Source organism: Rhinoderma darwinii, chromosome 8 (assembly GCF_050947455.1).
Source record: "Rhinoderma darwinii isolate aRhiDar2 chromosome 8, aRhiDar2.hap1, whole genome shotgun sequence".
NCBI classification, from domain to species: domain Eukaryota; kingdom Metazoa; phylum Chordata; class Amphibia; order Anura; family Rhinodermatidae; genus Rhinoderma; species Rhinoderma darwinii.
The window spans coordinates 6,490,873-6,510,864 of NC_134694.1; the positions used below are offsets into that span (position 1 = coordinate 6,490,873).

The window sequence follows — 19,992 nt, forward strand, 5'->3', positions numbered from 1 at the left end:
GTCATCTGCATTTTAATGTCCATATTACTGCAGCAGGTCCTACTAGAACAGCAAAGAAACTGATGTTGATCCAAGCTCGGTTCAGTAGCTTTGCGGGGGTCCAGGATTTGCGGATGTAATATAGAGGCTGTATTGTGGTCAGTTTGCTAGTTACAATTTTCAGTTAATTAGAATTAGGGTGAGTCCAGACATGGCGGAAAAAATCCCATTGCAGATTTTATGTGAAAAGAGCTGCAAAATCTGCAATTGTCACCTGCATGTTTTTCTGAGGATTTGCTGCGGATTTGACCCTTTGCATTGCAATGTGTGATATCCACAGTGATGATCTGTGACAAATCTGCAAATGAATTTACATGCTGCGTATTTGAACATCTGCAGCAGCCCTGAATTCTGCACTTATTTTTTTCCACTACATGTGGATGCGGTTTTAAATACTCCATCCACGTGTATTAGAGCAGTAAATTGTTGCAGATTTTCAATGTGGAAATATCCAGGACATGTGAATTTACCCTTAACCTGACTCTGCAAGGCGTGATTTTGCCCCAATTCGACGATTAAAGGGGTTGTCCACGCACGGACAACTGATGACCTATCCTATCGGTCACGGAATAGCGGCTGAACTTCAGTACTGCAGCTCTGCTCCTATTTAAGTGAATAGGAGCAGAGTTGCTGTTCTGTAGCACGGCCGCTTTGCAGTAGTCGGGGTCATTTGCTTCCGGATCCGAAAACTGCATACCCTTCATAACATCCGGGGGCCCAGGGGAAGCCGGAGCAGCTGATTGATGCCTGGTCTGGGTGTCGGACCCCCACCGAACATATACTGATGACCTATCCCGTGAATAGGTCATCAGTTGTCTGTGCCTGGACAACCCCTTTAAGAGCGGCTCTATAGTACACATGCAGAACTCCAATATATTGAGATCACCTGTTTCATGAAGCTGATGGATTTCCAGGATTCATCATTAAATTTGTAGCCATCCAGCAGCAGAGACAGGATATAGTTGGCGTTAGCACAATAATCTCGAAGACGATACATGTTTTCCTTAGAGAAAGATGATCGGAGCTGGAAAACACAAAATGATACAATTAACATGTCGGAATAAAACAAAAAGAAACACAATTCTATCCAGAGTTCCATAAACCTGCGGTAGTCAGGGCATGCTGGGAGTTGTAGTTTTGCAACTACTGGATAGCCACAGGTTGGAGACCAGTGCTCTAGTGCATGCAGTCCTCACAACACTGCATGGAGTGTGTATGTTCTTCCCATGTCTGCGTGGGTTTCCCGTGTCTGCGTGGGTTTCCCGTGTCTGCGTGGGTTTCCTTTGGGTTTTCCCGTTTTCTTCCATACTCCAAAAACAGACTGATAGATTAATTGACTCCCTATGAAATTGTCCCCTGTGTATGTCTGAGACCGGGAAATTAGATTGTAAGTATTGACTCTGTACAGCACTGCGTAATATGATGGTGCTATCCCCTTCATACGCTAGAGCTACCAGTACACCCAGTTCTGCCCTCGGCAGGACAAAGTCATACTGGTCCCCAGCGCTGGAGCTGAGGGCTAGAGGTAAGCAAAGATTTTTATTCTGAAGGCGGCCCGCAGGAAAGATGGTGGTTTTCTATAAACATACCTCAGTCCATTCCCGTGCACAGAAAGTCTCCACTGTACTTTTAACTGTAGACAAACTTTGTCCTGATGTCAAGTTGAGAAAGTCAAATGTGTAGAAGAAAGCAGAGAAAGCCTGGTGGGGATGTGAAACACAAAGAATGAGTTATACATTGCCAGTAAAGCACGTCATCATGTTACCAGACAGATATACCTGGCTGCTATTGAAAATTAGTATCATTTTAGTTTTGTTATATTGGCTCGCTATTGTGCACGCAAGGCTCGCTATTGTGCAGCATTCCATTATTCCATGTGTTCTCTCCACTAGTACTATCACCTTCCGGTGATTTGTTGTGGGTTTTTTTCTGCTTAGTGTTAACATTTCCATACAGGATAAAACCTAAGGCCCGGTGCACACGACCGTGAATTTGCGTCCACATACTATATGGAGACGCAATTGCGGATAGTATAGGGCAGATTATATCCTATGGGGCAATGCACAAGACCGTGGTTTCCACGGTCCGTGCATTGCCCGGAGCCTGAACCGCAAAAGAAATAGGACTTGTCATTTTACGGACCGCAATTGCAGTCCGGTCTCCTTGAAGTCAATGCACATATTGTGTGTGTGCACGGCCCGTGATTGCGGACAGCCCATGGATGACACTTCTCGGGGCGTCCGTGCTGTTATGTGCATGAGGCCTTAGTAATTTATAATGGTGGGCTGAATCGTTCATTCCACAGCTATCAGCCCTTAATCACACAGTAACATTTGGCTCTGCTATGTCTATGCATGTAACCGTTCTATATAAATGTACGCTGGTGTCATACAGTATTATCAGCCGCTGAGACACATTGCCCAATTGACTGTGCCCCGTCCGCCTAGTTCCTTTGGTGGCCACCAAATGTCAGTTTCTCAGCCTTTTTTCTTTGAAATTGACACATGTGACACCCTTTAAAATGGACCATTTACTTTCTTTAGTGTTGTACTCCAATATATTCCTGTGTGCTATGAATTCCAGAGCTACTTACAAAAAAGTTTCCAACAACAGGTGGCTGGTAAACTCTATTAAATGAGCAGGAGAGATTATCCGAACAGGAGCTAAAGTTATAGATGTTTTTGAGAATGTCATAGCACTGGGCAGCATTGCCGGTACCAGTTATGTTAAACATGTCAGTCAGTGGTGTTGCTGGAGCAAAGTTTACAGTGCAGGGACTGTTATAGAGAGACTGTAGGGTAATGGTTTCCCAATATCCTTTTGGATAGCAAGGAATGTTTACTGGACTAAGCAGGTCCTTTCCCTGTAAAAAATGAAATAAAAAATGTTAGCAAATTGACAGTTTTACCATTAAAAATGATCTCTCTCTCTCTCTCTCTCTCTCTCTCTCTCTCTCTCTCTCTCTCTCTCTCTCTCTCTCTCTCTCTCTCTCTCTCTCTCTTCTCTCTCTCTCTCTCTCTCTCTCTCTCTCTCTCTCTCTCTCTCTCCTCTCTCTCTCTCTCTCTCTCTCTCTCTCTCTCTCTGTCTCTCTGTCTCTCTGTCTCTCTGTCTCTCTGTCTCTCTGTCTCTCTGTCTCTCTGTCTCTCTGTCTCTCTGTCTCTCTGTCTCTCTGTCTCTCTGTCTCTCTCTCTCTCTCTCTCTCTCTCTCTCTCATATTTTGTTTCTCACCTGTGTTGCCTGTACCAGCATCTGCATCAGAGCCTGGTTTTTGCCCATAGCACAGGAAGCTGTGAGTGTAGATAGTGTACGGGAAGCCATATAGTTTAAATTCTGCTTTTTCGTTTGCATCTTCAATATCCACTTTTGGGATAAAGCTGATCTGCGTGGAGGCACCACCAAGATCCAGAGCACCGTATATTTTGTTAGAGATTGGTCTCATCCAATTACCACTAAAGGAATACTTGGAAGAAATATTTATTTCAATAAAAAATACAGTAAGAAATAGAAAAATAGGACAATGATCAAATACATTTCTGTGTGTTAACAGAAAATAAAAAACCCAGAATCGTCAACCTCGGCGGGATCTGCTTTCAACAATCCGGGCACTGAGTCCCCCACCAATCACTGAAACGAAGCAGCAGAAGCTGTGCTGTGTGAGCGCTCAGCCGCTTCGTTTCTTTTCGGCTTTTTCCAGAAATCGATGTAGCAGTTTACGGACTCAAAAGAAAGTCTATGAGCCCGTACAATGCTACATCGGCTTTCCGGAAAAAGCCGAACAGAAACGAAGCGGCTGAGCACTCACACAGCTTCTGCTGCTTCGTTTTAGCGATTGGTGGGGGTCTCAGTGCTCGGACCCCCACCAATCAAAACTTCTGACATGTCACTATGACATGTAAGAATTTTGTCAAACGTTTAGTTACCCTTTAAATAAACGAGGCTGAGCTGCAATACCACACACAACCTGTGGACAGGTGTGGCACTGTTTCTGAAAAAAAGTGTTTTTAAATGTGGATGACTCCTAACTCCTTGTTTGAAGTAAGTCTCTTGTGAGGAAAGGCTTAGGCCTCATGCACATGACCATACATTTGTGGCCGCATACTATCTGCACTTGCGGATAGTATAGAACACATTCTATCCTATGGGTCAATGCACACGACCATAATTTTTACAGTCCGTGCATTTCTCAGGGCGCAAAAAAAATAGGACATGTAATTTCTCCTTGTAGTGTGCACGGTCCGTGATTGCGGATGTGTCTCCTTGGGCCGTCCGTGCCGTAATCACGGACCGTGCACGTAGCTACGGTCATGTGAATGAGGCCTAAGAAGCTGCCAGCAGCAATATCTAGGGTCACCTTGAATCTTCATTATATGACCATACCAATATTTTCTGTCCTATTAGTGGTGTGCAACCTCTCGACCTCCAGCTGCTTAGAAGATACAAGCCCCAGGATGCCATTAATGCTGCAAACTATCATGGCGCTCTGAGACTAGTAGTTCCAGAACAGCTAAAAAGCCTGAGGGTTGCAAGCTACTGATATAAGACCTACATACATAAAGTATATCCCTACATACACCAGAGGTGGATAAATAGACCTAAATCACATATGTTTATATATAATCATATCATAGAGGGCTTGTCTGGTTTAGGAAACCCTATTCTGGACCTTCATGCATCAACCAGAGCAAAGAGCGACTACAACAAGTCACTCTGGAGGGCCCGGCACATCCATACATTACACGTACATGCCATTTATTTTAATTAGAAACTGTGTAATGCTTTATTTGCCCTGTGGTGGCGCTGCAGAGGAATTTAAGTCTTGCTGCCCTGTTCCTAGCAGCGGGACAACCTGTGATCAGTTTATTGTGTAGAAAGCGCTTTATTTGTATGAGTTAAAAGCAAATGTATCAAATGTTTTTCCATTATGGAATATAAAGGAATAATCTAATTACATCTTCATATAGTAAAGGAAACATACCTGAAGCTTTTAAAGAAAGAGTCCTGGTCAGCTCCTGGGTCCCAATTTAAAATCTGCAACATGACCCCCTACCTCCCTTGTGCCCCGTCAGGCACCAGGGCCCGGATGTGACTACTACCTCTGTTGACCCTATAGCTACACCTCGGATCATTTTTACAGAATACAGTTAAGATAATGGGGATGCAAAATTAAACATTGCAAATTTACTTTTTCCATGGTGACAACCCGTCTCAATTCAATCAATAGCTTGAAAGGTTGTCAAAGCTCCGCCCCTTGTGTTGTTGGACATCAATAAGTTGCAATGTGCTGCGTGCACAAACCTACAATCTCCTTCAATTCACCCAATTGGCTGTTGCAACAAGGGAAACTTACTTTCATGAAGGACTCTAAGAGGTAATTAATAGTGATCCAGCCATAGGACCCTTCTTCTTGTCCGGTGATGATTCGAGCACCACGGAAATCAATGGGGTAACGGCTTATGGTCTTTGATACCTCAGCAAGCACCTTATCTGATGCAGCCTTGTCCTCTAGACTTTAAAAGAGATGGAAATGGTAATGTAATTGTAAGCATAGCATATATTGTATGTACAAAGACCAGGGAGTTATAGCATAGTTGCCAACATTTTTATTTTCCAGGGACACTTAGGCCTCATTCACACAGCAGGGTTTCCCGGCCGGGTGCCGGCCGTTCGTAAATCGGCCGGCACCCGGCTGCATTAGGAATAATAGACCCCTAAAGGGGCTATTCACACGACCGATTTTTTGACGGCCGGGAAAACCGGCTGTCATAAAATAGGACATGCTCTATCTTCGCCCGGGTACCCGGCCGCCCGGCTCCCATAGAAGTCTATGGGGCCGGGTAATACACGGCCATCACCGGGATGTGTCCCGAGTGATGGCCGGGTTTTCCGGCGCTTGCGCTCTATTTCCTCCTCCTCACAGCGCAGAGTGCATGTGAGGAGGAGGAGTTGATGCCATTCTGACGAATGGCATCGCTGTACACTGTGTGGCAGGGCCGGGGTGTACAGCAGGTGGAAGGGAGCGCTGCGCTGGCTCCCTTCCCCTGCTTGTTTTAAAAGCACCCTGGCCCGGCGACACCTTCGATGGCGCCGCTAGCAGCTGCTGCTGCTGCGGCTGCTACTACTGTAGTGACGCCACTATAGCAGAGCAGGGAGGTATCTCCCTGCTCTGCTATGTGCTAGCCGCACTTTAGCTCCTTGAAGGAGCGGAATCCCCGTGTTTTCGGGGATTCCGCTCCTGGACAGAGCGCTTGATGTCTCTGTCCATATCTGGGCAGTGACATCAGGGGAAACTCCTGAAGCGGAATCCCCGAACACATGGGGATTCCCCTTCAGGAGTTGCCGCTGATGTCACTCTCTGGATCTGCCCGGCACGGATGCAAAACTTAGCAAACCGGCCGGGCAAAATGGCCGATTTTACCGGCCGACACTCGGGCTCGGGAACGACCCGGTCGTGTGAATCCCGCCTTAGGGTGTGGCATCTTTGGTGGGTGTGTCTGATGGGCGTGGCTTATCTGATGGGGCGTGACTTTCCCGAATTTCTGCACTAGTTTGGCTGACAACTATTTTGGTAGCCAGTATCTCTCTCTGGTTTTCCGGTTGTATACAGGCAGCTGATGTCTCACTTAATCACTAGGGCTAGGCCATATGTGCTAACCACTACTGGTAGTGTAAAAACCAGCGTAGATAGTGCCACTCTCAGTGCCCCTTGTAGATGGTGCTCCACACTGCCCCCAGTAAATAGTGCCATGTACTGCTCCCTGTAGATAATGCCACATGGCCCCACCCTGTAGATATTGTCACACACTGATCCTTGTAATTATTGCCACGCACTGCTTCCTGTAGGTAATTCCACAGTGCCCCCTGAAGATAGTGCCACACAGCCCCCTGTAGACAGTGCCACACAGCCCCCCTGTAGATAGTGCCGCACAGCCCCCCTGTAGATAGTGCCGCACAGCCCCCTGTAGATAGTGCCGCACAGCCCCCTGTAGATAGTGCCACACAGCCCCCTGTAGATAGTGCCACACAGCCCCCTGTAGATAGAGCCACAAAGCCCCCCTGTAGATAGAGGCACACAGCCCCCCCCAGTAGATAGAGCCACACAGCCTTCCTGTAGAGGATCCCACACAGCCTCCCTGTAGAGGATGCCACACAGCCCCCTGTAGATTACTTTGCTGGAGGAGCCCCTGATGTCACTGTCCATAGACCGTGATATCAGGGGATCTTCCTGGATCGGAATGTTAAAGAGGCTCTGTCACCAGATTTTGCAACCCCTATCTGCTATTGCAGCAGATAGGCGCTGCAATGTAGATTACAGTAACGTTTTTATTTTTAAAAAACGAGCATTTTTGGCCAAGTTATGACCATTTTTGTAGTTATGCAAATGAGGCTTGCAAAAGTCCAAGTGGGTGTGTTTAAAAGTAAAAGTCCAAGTGGGCGTGTATTATGTGCGTACATCGGGGCGTTTTTAATACTTTTACTAGCTGGGCGTTCTGATGAGAAGTATCATCCACTTCTCTTCAGAACGCCCAGCTTCTGCCAGATCACGCTGTGACGTCACTCACAGGTCCTGCATCGTGTCAGACGAGCGAGGACACATCGGCACCAGAGGCTTCAGTTGATTCTGCAGCAGCATCGGCGTTAGCAGGTAAGTCGATGTAGCTACTTACCTGCAAACGCTGATGCTGCTGCAGAATCAACTGTAGCCTCTGGTGCCGATGTGTCCTCGCTCGTCTGACACGATGCAGGACCTGTGAGTGACGTCACAGCGTGATCTGGCAGAAGCTGGGCGTTCTGAAGAGAAGTGGATGATACTTCTCATCAGAACGCCCAGCTAGTAAAAGTATTAAAAACGCCACGATGTACGCACATAATACACGCCCACTTGGACTTTTACTTTTAAACACACCCACTTGGACTTTTGCAAGCCTCATTTGCATAACTACAAAAATGGTCATAACTTGGCCAAAAATGCTCGTTTTTTAAAAATAAAAACGTTACTGTAATCTACATTGCAGCGCCTATCTGCTGCAATAGCAGATAGGGGTTGCATAATCTGGTGACAGAGCCTCTTTAAGTCAGGGGCAACCCCAGAGCAGGAGTCCCAGGCAGAGTGCTACTAGTAATCTGCCTGGGACTCCAGCTCTGCTCCTGACATCACTGTCCATATATGGACAGTGATATCAGGGGCTTCCCCAGAGCAGGAGTCTCAGAGCAGAGCGCTATTATAGTCTCTGCTCTGGAACTCCTTCTCTGGGGAAGCTCCTGACATCACTGTCTATGTATGGACATTGAAGTCAGGGGCTCCGTCTATGAGTGGAATCCGAGGCAGAGCATCGGCAATGCTCTTGCCGGGGGTTCCGCTGCAGGAGGTACCCTGCCCTGACGTCACTGCCCTTATATGGACAGTGAAGTCAGGGGCTCCGTCTATGAGCGGGATCCGACCAGCAGTCGACACCCAGAGCACATTCCTTGTCTCCTGCTGTATGTAAACAAATGTACAGCTTCCCAAGGAATATTTTTATCCAAAGATAAGGCAAAAAAATATGGACTACTTCTAGTCACGTATGCAAGTTATAGACCTATTTAGAAATAACATTGCGCTCATAGCCTGGTGCACGTTGAATAAGATATGGGCACCATAGTCTGCCTATGCTGTAGCAGCAATACCTGCAGGCAACGGACATCATTGGCATAACTATAGCTGTATCAGTCATAGCAACTACTACGGGCACAATCAGGACTCTGAACATTGTTACTTCTGTGAGTATGGATTAAACTTGGCGTGGAGCAATCTTTTTTCAGAGGGTGTTGCACTATGTGTCTTCCTTTTTCCATCTATTAGAGACATAAGATCCTTTTCCTACCAGGAGTTCTTTGAATGTGGAGGGAGACGATAAGGAGCTTGGTGGAACTACAAGGATAAGAATTACCATCCACACCCTCATTGGATTGCGGACTGTCCACTGCATTTTTCTGGGAGAGAGTGTCTATACTGAATGATATTGGACTGTTACCAGTGCCGTCTGAGCGGTAAACTTCACTGTACTTTATATTGTTAGTTTCTGTAGGGAAAAAATTGAAGTTGTGTCTTTCGGCCATCTAGTACTACTATGCTCTAAACTTTTATAAATTCTAGCTACACCCCAATGGGCAACACTGTATATGTAGGATCGGTTCACAGTTTGGGCAGCATTAGGAGTATGGGTGACTTCACTACACAGAGCAGAGATCTGTCTCAGCTCTTTTCGCCTTAGGCCATTTTGCCCGGCCGGTTTGCATAAGGTTTTGCATCCGTTCCGGCCCGGGCAGATCTAGACAGTGACATCAGCGGCAACTCCTGAAGGGGAATCCCCATGTGTTCGGGGATTCCGCTTCAGGAGTTTCCCCTGATGTCACTGCCCAGATATGGACAGAGACATCAAGCGCTCTGTCCAGGAGCGGAATCTCCGAAAACACGGGGATTCCGCTCCTTCAAGGAGCTAAAGTGGGGCTAGCACATAGCAGAGCGGGGAGATACCTCCCTGCTCTGCTATAGTGGCGTCGCTACAGTAGTAGCAGCCGCAGCTGCGTGTCGCCGGGCCAGGGCGCTTTTAAAACAAGCAAGGGAAGGGAGCCAGCGCAGCGCTCCCTCCACCTGCTGTACACCCCGGCCCTCGGTTTTCCCGGCCGTCAAAAAATCGGTCGTGTGAATAGCCCCATTAGGGGTCTATTATTCCTAATGCAGCCGGGTGCCGGCCGATTTATGAACGGCCGGCACCGGGCCGGGAAACCCTGTCGTGTGAATGAGGCCTAAGGGTAGAAGTAGCAGAGTCCATCTAGGATAAATTGTTGCATTCTTCCCGTGAGTATACAGTTGCATTGTATTTATAAAACTTTACATGACTATTTAAAGGTAAAAAAAAGACCTGACATAATTAAAAGTATCCTAAAGGTCAGAACAAGCTCAACATTGTTTAATAAAATGCTGTAGAACACCCTCAGGTATTGAATCACATAAACCACAGACTTATTGCAGTCACTTGTTGTGTTTGGCAGTGTAAACTGTAGTAAATGACTTACAAAGGGGTTAAACTGTTTAGGATTTCCTGTAATCTGGCACCACAGTGTTTTACTCCTATTTCGACAGACTTTCAGTCTATCTCTGAGAGGTGTATAGGGAACCGGGCCAGCCCAACTAATGGCCACGGTCCAAATAAGTATTTTGTTTCCACAATTTAATTAAAAAATACAGAGAAGATCTGAAGAGTTGTTATAAGGGAGGACATTCTGCTCATAGTCGCTGTACGACTAGGAGTTTTGGTACCTACAAAAAGTAGACAAGTACTATGCACAAAATGCATTCTTTATGGTGTTGAAATGCAGGACCAAGATGCTATGTAAAGCTTCATTTGAAAATGAATAATTTCCCTCAATACCGTTATAAGAAAGGGAAGTGACAACCACAAGCATGTATTAAAGGGAATGTATCACTTATATAACATATTCTTTCTTCTAATCTTGTTTAAATGTTTTTTTTTCTCGTTTCTGTATATAAATATGGGGGCAGTCATCTTGCATGGGCAAATGTTAACAGAATTTAGAGAAATGCTTTACAGCAGCGACATGTACCATAGGAAACAAAAGTCTGGAGCTGACCCATTGTCTTCTATGGGAGAGTATTTTTGGGCATGCTCTGTAACCTGTGCAGAGGTAATTGTGTAGGAAGGTATAGGAGTGAGCTGTCCATCACCTATGGGTTCCTGTGTTATCTATATAGAGGTATAATCTTTTAGTGTAATTCGGCCTGTGATGATAATGAGAATGCTGAGAAGTGATCTCTACGGAACAGGAAGGGTCAGTCTATTTTGAATGGTGGATCCTGTGTTATCTATATATAGGTGTTACCTGTCAGTGTAATCTGGCCTGGGATGACTGCTGACTGCACAGCAATGCATTATTCCGGTCTACTCAAAATAGTGATCGCTTGGGGAGTGAAGTTCAATTGAGCGACGGTGACATACGCCGCTATGACTGAACCACAGACGTGCATGTCAGCTGTATGCAAATTGGCACGCCCATTCACATGTACGCATAGGGAGAGAGTGGTACGGTTTACCGCTGCTCCCACAGCGAAATAGCCGACTCGCCACTGCCGCCTGGCATACAGATAGGCTCGAACCAGTCTGCTCTTAGCAGTATCTAACTAGATGGGTGACAGATACCCTAAGTTGTGTCTCATACCGCTCCATTAACTAAAAAGCTGACTGGTTGTGATTACTGCTTGAAATACAGGAAGGAAATATCTCTAACTGAACGGTTATTTTACCAAACTCAAGTCACAAACACTAATGCTAACAACTTGTATAATGCGCTGTATCTTCTGTTGGAATTTTGTTTCGACACTACCTGGCGTTTCAATTAAACATTGAAGCTTACTGTTAAGGATCTGCCAGGCACAGCTTCTGTGTCTACGCCCATAGGTAATCAGTCTGCACCTGCTTCTATGTCTGTGAGACTGACTCCATCTTCCACCACTCAGGATGGCAGGCTTAGGAGTGGGAGAGCCTATCACAGCCTGGCCAGACGGAGCTAGCTCCCGCCCTCTGTCTATTTATACCTGCCTTTCCTGTTCCTCCTTGCTTGTGATTCTTCTCGTTTTGGTTTCCTGGCCCTGCTGCAGCTTTTTGTACCATTTGACCCTGCTTCATATTGCGTTTGGTACCTCGTACACTCCTGGTTTGACTCGGCTTGTTCACTACTCTCCTGCTCTGCGTTTGGTACCTCGTACACTCCTGGTTTGACTCGGCTCGTTTACTACTCTTGTTGCTCACTGTGTTGCCGTGGGCAACTGCCCCTTTTCCCTTGCTTCTGTGTACCCTTGTCTGTTTGTCTGTCGTGCACTTATTGAGCGTAGGGACCGTCGCCCAGTTGTACCCCGTCGCCTAGGGCGGGTCGTTGCAAGTAGGCAGGGACTGACTGGCGGGTAGATTAGGGCTCACTTGTCTGTTTCCTTACCCCCATCATTACACTTACTTTAATGTAAACCGCCAGTGTACATTATAGTGCTCTTACCGACAGCACGTAAAGAAAATCTGCTGACTAATTAACTGAACAATAACTGAGTCTATAACTCAGACCTATTTGTTCCACTATCCCTCTTTACTCCCACTTGGCAAGCTTTTAAAATCTCCAAATAATATTACATCTAACAGTCAAGTGGGATTTGACACGTTACATAGGGTGTTCTTAAGGGACAGTTCACCCTATCCCGGTATGGTAAACTATACCCACCACAGTCGGGTTGCCACCTAATTTAATGATCCAATACTTCTTGCCCTTATGTCCCTCCTCTTTTCAAAAAGAATCCACTATTGGTGGTATACATCAAGGCCATAATAATTCATAAAAAGTTTTGCATCTTCAAAAAGTCTTTCTAATTTTGGGTTGGTTTATTAAATGGGGACATCCAACCTATAGATTCTGAAGGGTAATAATATTACTCTATTTTATTTTGTGTACTCTATCTTAAAGATACTTAATAAAAGTTACATTTTAGTGTTATACCAGCTTTTCCCAACCCCTTTTACTTTTCTCTTTCATTTCATTTACATTTAATGGTGGTGTACACCTGGTATAACTGCTCACACTAGTAACAATTCAAGTATTACAACCATAATCTCTACAGAACAGGAAGGGTCAGTCTATTGTGAAGTTCCACGGTCAGTGATGAAAAATATATATTTTTTAATATACAGTCCTCAACATTGAAATTGCAACAATCCAGAAGGACAAGCCGTAAGGTTATGCAAATCGAGGAAGTAGCAGGTGATCTGCAAATGATCACATTTTCCAATTGCTCTAATCTGTGGCTTGTGTTAGGGGCATAAAAGCCAGATGGAAAACAACGTTTTTTTTTTAGCCACATGAAACCTCAAAAGTCGGATCACGTGGTGTGGGATGATTGTGCGATGCCTCCTGTTCGTTGATGTGCCAGTTATTGCCACTTGTCGCAATCTGAGAGCAATTTGAGAGGGACAGAATCCTCAAATTGAGAGACCTTGGTTTATCACTCCGGCAGATCGCTACGGTCCTAGGCCAAGATGTCAGCACTCTTCAACGTTGCGTGTCCCGGAGGTTGGTCGGACAACAACGAACTGGAATAACAGCAAGAGGTGCGCAGGGAACCTGCATGGACAGATCTTCTGATTGGAAGAATGGCGCGTAGTGATCCATTCCGTACTTCAAGTGAAATTGGACGTCACATCCCAAGCGTAGGGCGGCAACCAGCGACAACACAAATTATCAGAAGACGTGTGCACAACATTGGGCTACGAGCCATACGTCCAGCTACAGGTGCTCTATTGACCACACGCCACCGCTCTCAAAGACTATCATGGTGCACAGCAAGACGGCAACGGAGGCTGGAATGGAGGTCTGTCCTCTTCAGAGATGAGTCCCGCTTTTGTCTCAGGCGCAATGATAGCTGGAGATCGGAAAGGAGACCACGTGGGCAACGCCATGAAGAGGCCTCCACAAGGGAACATCCAACCGGTCCTACTCTCGGGATTATGGTGTGGGGTGACATATTGTACCGTAGCCGGAACCCTCCAGTCTTGATTTCAGGTACACGAACAGCTCGACGTTACATTGATTTGGTCATGGAACCAGTGGTACGGCCATTTCTCCAAAGTGTCCTAGAAGCCGTTTTTCATCAGGACAACACCAGGCCGCACGTTGCTCGTACTACTGTGAGCAGCCTGCGTGGCCTCAACGTGCTACCATGGCCTGCAGGGTCTCTGGACTTGTCTCCCATCGAGCACATCTGGGACGTCATTGGTCGGCAATTGCAAAGTGAGATGCCAGCAGCCAATCTTTATGATTTGTGTGCCCAAGTGCATTCAGCGTGGCAGAACATTCCTCAGACAACCATTAATAACCTCATTGATAGCATGACAAGGCGTGGCGTTTATACTCAATACTGAATAAATCAAGATGTATGGAATATTTTGTTCCCATTTTTTTCTCATTTGCAAATCATTAACATGTCTATCCATCCTCTGATTTCCACAATTCCAAAACTTCTCCTTCTTGGTGTTACAATTTCAATGTTGAAGAGTGTAGATAATGACATAGAAAATTAAAGAAAACATAAAAACTTGATTTTAACAGTCATTTTCTGATGATACATTCCCTTGAAGAGTTTATTAGTCCTAGGACCAGTATTCAGAGGGGACTTTGTGGTTTAGATTATTCAATATGAATTTCTACTACAGTAAAACTTCTTACTCGAGCAGTCTCATCCCAGCTGTGGCTCCAAGATAAGCGGGCGCCTCTTTCTGCTTTTCTTTAGGTATAATAGACATTGCTTGATCCAGGCAATGAACCAGAGATTCACCAGCACCAGGAGGGTCATTGGCATAACTGGAAATACCGGGACCTGAAATAATTATGCAATTAAAATTCATTAGGATTAACCCTTAGGGTATGTTCACACGTAGTCAACAAAAACGTCTGAAAATCCAGAGCTGTTTTCAAGGGAAAACAGACCCTGCTTTTCAGACGTTTTTTTACCAACTCGCATTTTTCGCGGCGTTTTTCGCGCCGTTTTCGCGGCGTTTTTGGAGCTGTTTTCATTGGAGTCTATGAGAAAACAGCTCCAAAAACGTCCAAAGAAGTGTCCTGCACTTCTTTTGACGAGGCTGTATTTTTACGCGTCGTCGTTTGACAGCTGTCAAACGACGACGCGTAAATAACAGGTCGTCGGCACAGTACGTCGGCAAACCCATTCAAATGAATGGGCAGATGTTTGCCGACGTATTGGAGCCGTATTTTCAGACGTAAAACGAGGCATAATACGCCTCGTATACGTCTGAAATTTGGCCGTGTGAACATACCCTTATGATACTGTCACCAGCAAGTTACAGTATCTTACCCATCGTGCAACATTGTAACTAAATTTCGCTCACGTTAATCAGAGACAGCACTCTGTGCAAGGGTGTAACTAGGAATGACATGGCCCCATAACAAAAGATGAAGGGGTTAACTTGGTATCATAACTCTTTGGTAAAGTAACCCAAAACTACTTATATGTTTGCAGCAGGAACAGAGCAAACTATTTACTATATGAGCCAAAATGTATTAAATAGTTAGGACACGACTTGATCTGCTGTTGATACTGGGGGAACTACAATGTAAAATAAATCATCCATGGTGCCAACCATTACGTTCAATTGGCATCAGCGATCCTCCAGAGCAGCTCTTCACATGACTCAGGCTAAAGGAAGCGATTCCTAGGAACACTTCTCTATTATAGGGAAAATTAAAAGGAGTTATCTATATCAGACTTAACCCCTTAACGACCGGCATATAGCCTTTTCACGTCGGCACTTTAGAAGAACTTTTTCCGCATCGAGCGGGGTGCTCCTGAAGCCTCGGGCTTCAGGGCAACGATCGGAGATCTCCGATCATATTTAACCCCTCAGAAGTGGCGCTCAATAGCGACCGCCGCATCTGTGTGGTTTTAGAGGGAGGGAGATCCCTCTCTCACCCCACTGGCACCCTGGGTACATCGTGGGTTGCCGATGGTTTCTATAGCAGCCTGGGGGCCTAACAAAGGTCCCCAGGTCTGCCTTTAGTCATTGCCTGCGAGGCCATGCCAGAGACATGGCCTAACAGATGCCTGGCAGTTTTACACTGACAGGCAATAATACACTGCAATACAGAAGTATTGCAGTGTATTATAAAAGTGATCAAAAGATCGCACAGTGAAGTCCCCTAGTGGGACTAAAAAAAAGGTAAAAAAAAGGTAAATAAAGTGTGAAATAAACAAAAGTCCCAAGTAAAAAAAAAATAATAAAAACCCACTTTTTCCCCTTACAAAATGCTTTATTATGAAAAAAAAGTAAAAAGTTACACATATTTGGTATCGCCGCGTCCATAACGAACCCAACTATTAAACGATTACATTATTTAACCCGCACGGTGAACGCCATAAAAGATAAAATAAAAGACAATGCCAGAATTGCTGTTTTCTGTTCATCCTGCGATCAAAAAGTCGCATGTTCTCCAAAATGGTACCAGTAAAAACTACAAGTCATCCCGCAAAAAAAAAAAAAGCCCTCAAACATCTGCATTGGTAGAAAAATAAAGTTATGGCTCTTAAAAATAACGACACAAAAATAAATAATTTTGAAAAAAGTGTTTTTACTGTGTAAAAATAGTAAAACATAAAAAACCTACATAAATATGGTATCGCCGCAATCGTAACGACCCGCTCAATACAGTTATTATGCTATTTATGCCACACAGTAAACAGCGTAAAATTAAGACGCAAAAAAGAGTGGCGAAATTTCTGGGTTTTTTTTCCAGTACCCCGCTAAAAAAGTTAATAAAAAGTTAATCAACAAATTATATGTATCCCTAAAAAACACAACTTGTACCGCAATAAAAAAAAAGACCTTATACAGCGATTTAGACGGAGAAATAAAAAAGTTATAACTCTTTCAATGTGACGATGGAAAAACGTAAAAAAATTGCTTGGTCTTTAAGGTTTAAAATACCTTTGGTATTAAGGGGTTAAATGGAGACAGACACATATGAAGAACAGATAGCAGGAATAGGGAGACGTGGTCAGATGGTGATTATTAGATACACCAGTCAATGTAGTTTGTTGTCGGCAGAAGTCTGTTCATCACATTAGTAGATGCAGAGCAAACCAGATGTGCGTATGGAAATATAAGACAGAATCATAGTTTGGGGAATTATGTGAGTAATGACAGCCAACAACGTCAGTGACGCATGAGCTGAAACCAGCGGACGTGTTGCTGTATATGATTGAAAGCGGCTTTCCCATCTTGGACATTTATGGCATAGCCACAGGATAGATAAGCGTCCCACCTCTGGGAAGAAAGCTGAGGATGATCCGATACGAGAGATTTATGAGTTCTTGAAAGGGTTGTACATTATTAAAAATACATGGCAGCTTTATTCTAAAAACAGTGCCACACCTGTCCATGGGATGTGCCTAGTATTGCAGCTCTGCTCCATTAAAGTGAATGGAATTGAGTTGCAATACCACATACAACCTGTGGAAATGTGTGGCGCTGTTTTTGGAATGAAGCAGCCATGTTTTTCTGAGCCTGTGTCGCTAAACACAGCAGAGTATCACAGTGCATGCTATAAGAAGAGCTGCTAACATACACACATAGGCATGCAAATGTCTCTGGAGGTTCTCGTCGCTGGAGATAGGTGACAAAGTAGTGATCATGGGAGCAGACATTTTTGGGGAGTTTCTGTCAGGCAGCCCATTGAAGAACACTACAATCAGCCTCTCTCCAGTGTGAATGTCTGATAACAGGGAACAATAGTTTGCATCCAACTGAACAGAAATATGAACCTAAAACCTAAACATTGTCAAAAATTAAGGTGACGTCTTTCAACTTCTCAAGAATTATCTCATCTTCTTGGATTTGTGGGGATTTCTGTTTAGGACTTGGTCTCCTTGGCTGACATCTGGTAGCATTGATTATACCAGATTTGTCCGCGACATCCCAGGGACCCCCACTTTTAGCTAAATACATCTAAAAGTTTTTAACCATTTTATGATGGCAGTGCAGCATGAGTCTCTAAGTTATCATTGAAACAGCGCCCCCTGCAGTAACGGAAATCTTTAGAGCTATAAATCACTGAGCATCCTTCACAGAGTTTCCTAAAACTGTATAGAAACAAATGTAAAAAACGGCTGCTGCAGAATTCCACTGCGGACTGTCCACAGCAGAATTCAACAGCAATTCTGCCACGTCTGAACGTGGCCTTAAATGTCTGCTTAGAGATTTCAGTTAAAGACCTACAAAAATCTGCAAATTGTTCCATTCGTTGCGGTCCATCGTATCTTCCACATACCTTGTACATCGCATACATGTGTCTGGCTCACAACCCCAGTGTCATTCTCCTTGTCTGTTGGCCATTGATAGATGAAAAGCGATGTGTGGGACGAACCGGCATCAAACACCATCCCATACTGAAAAACCCACACAAGAGCGTTATATTTCTGATGTCCCTTTATCATCACTCCATTGACATTGTGACATTGGCAATTTGCAGCTGGTGGCCATCAACAACAGATATGATAAATATTTGATAGATGGGGTTCCACCTCTGGTACCCCCATACATTGAGAGAATAATCCCCTGGCACTCCATAGATGATAAGAGGTGGAGATGTAGCCGCACATACATTCTGCCTTTCTCCGTTGTAGTATATCTGAGTTGTGAAATGCTTTGTTCTCCCAATAGGTGGGGGTCCCAAAAGTGGAACCCCCACTTATCAGACATATACTGTCAATATGCCATAAATGTCCCCCGAAATACCCCTTTAAGTTTCATTGAGGCCGTTTTGGCTGGGACAATTTGACCATGTGGTCCTTGGACCAGAAAAGTTTGTGCACCCCTGCTTTAGAACTGAGAATTTGATATGATGATGTCAAAGGCAATGATCACAAAGTTTTTGCAACTTTTTGTCTCCCAACGCAATGGTGGATGCTTCTAATAGCCACTAATAAGGAAATGTTGGTATCATTTGCTGTGAGCATTTACTATCTGGAAAATAGAGGTTATTAAAATGGGGGGGGGGGGGTTAAATGTCAGATAAGTGGGAGCCTCTGGATTATTAGATGTCACATTAAAGGATTCTCACTGTAGCTTGTTTCAGTCTCGGTGAGAGAGAACAGAAAGTACTTTACAATTATGTGGAAACAAACTGATGAAACTTTCTAAATATTAGTCCTTGAAGGTAAATCAACTTCTTAAACATTAGGTTTTTAATGTGAAGACTTTAAGAGTTATACAAAGTTTTATTTTATTTCCCCACATTATTTCTGGGTAAATATAGGGAGTCTACAGCTTCATTTTATGGTCCTGGCACCCTCACAATTATGTCATACACATTGACTGACTCTAGACCCATGCCCAAGCTATAGTACTGCAAGGGAAATTTCAGACTTTTAAAGGGTATGTCCATATTAGGGAAATATTCATCTTGTACTGATCCGGTTTTGGTTTGTAACATACTCCAGAGCTGCATTCAGAATTCTACTGGTTGTTGTAGGAAACCGTCACAAAACTTCTTCTCAGAAACACCCCCAACAGCTTAGCTACCATTAAGCAGAGGGACTCCAAGTTTTCCTTATATAAGATTACTGTAGAGAGTGCAAACATTTTTAGAATGGAAATGATCAAAACAAGCAGTGTGCAGACACTTAGCCAGTGGGAAATATTAGGAGATTTCAGCTCTACAGTACTGTGAATGCAGCTCTGGAGTATAATGCCTACTGTAAATTAGGGTCAGTACAATTTAAAGGGGTTTTCCAGAACCATAATATTAATGGCCTAGAAAGGCCATCAATATCAAATTGGTGGGGGACTGACTACCAGCACTCCCACCGATCAGCTGACTAAAGGAGCTGCGGCGCTCCAGCTCCACGTCCCTTCCATTCTTTACCAGAAACAGTGTTGTTAATTTGATAGTGGCTTTGCCTGGTGTTGTAGCTCAGTCTCATTCACTTGAATTGAACTGAGCTGCAGTACCAGGCACAACCACTACCAGCTAGATGGCGCTGTGCCTGGTAAACAACGCAGGGGACGCGGCTATCTATGGATAGGCCATCATTATTATAGCCCCGGAAAACCGCTTTAATTAAGTAATGTAATGTGTTTCCAAATTGAGATGGTCGTAATATTGCCATGATACTTGGACCCTCTGCGAATATTTTGCATAAAACTGTCCCTGCTGAAGTTTTCATGTAGATTCGGTCTATATGTAAATTGTAAAATAGTGTTCAAAGATAAACACGTATTTTTAGGTTGAGCCGGATTGGACGAAGATAAAGACATTGCAAAAGAACTCATGATTGGTTACAAAATGGGGAGTCCGACTTGTCTGATTCCGTGTTGTCTCAGATTAGAAACTAAAGGGTCTGCT

The 19,992-nt window shown here is 44.5% G+C and overlaps 1 pseudogene; it reads right to left on the bottom strand.

The window, feature by feature from the left end:
* The window catches only part of LOC142659069 (ectonucleoside triphosphate diphosphohydrolase 8-like), a 30,544-nt pseudogene that overhangs the window by 3,116 nt on the left and 7,436 nt on the right, over nucleotides 1-19,992 (bottom strand).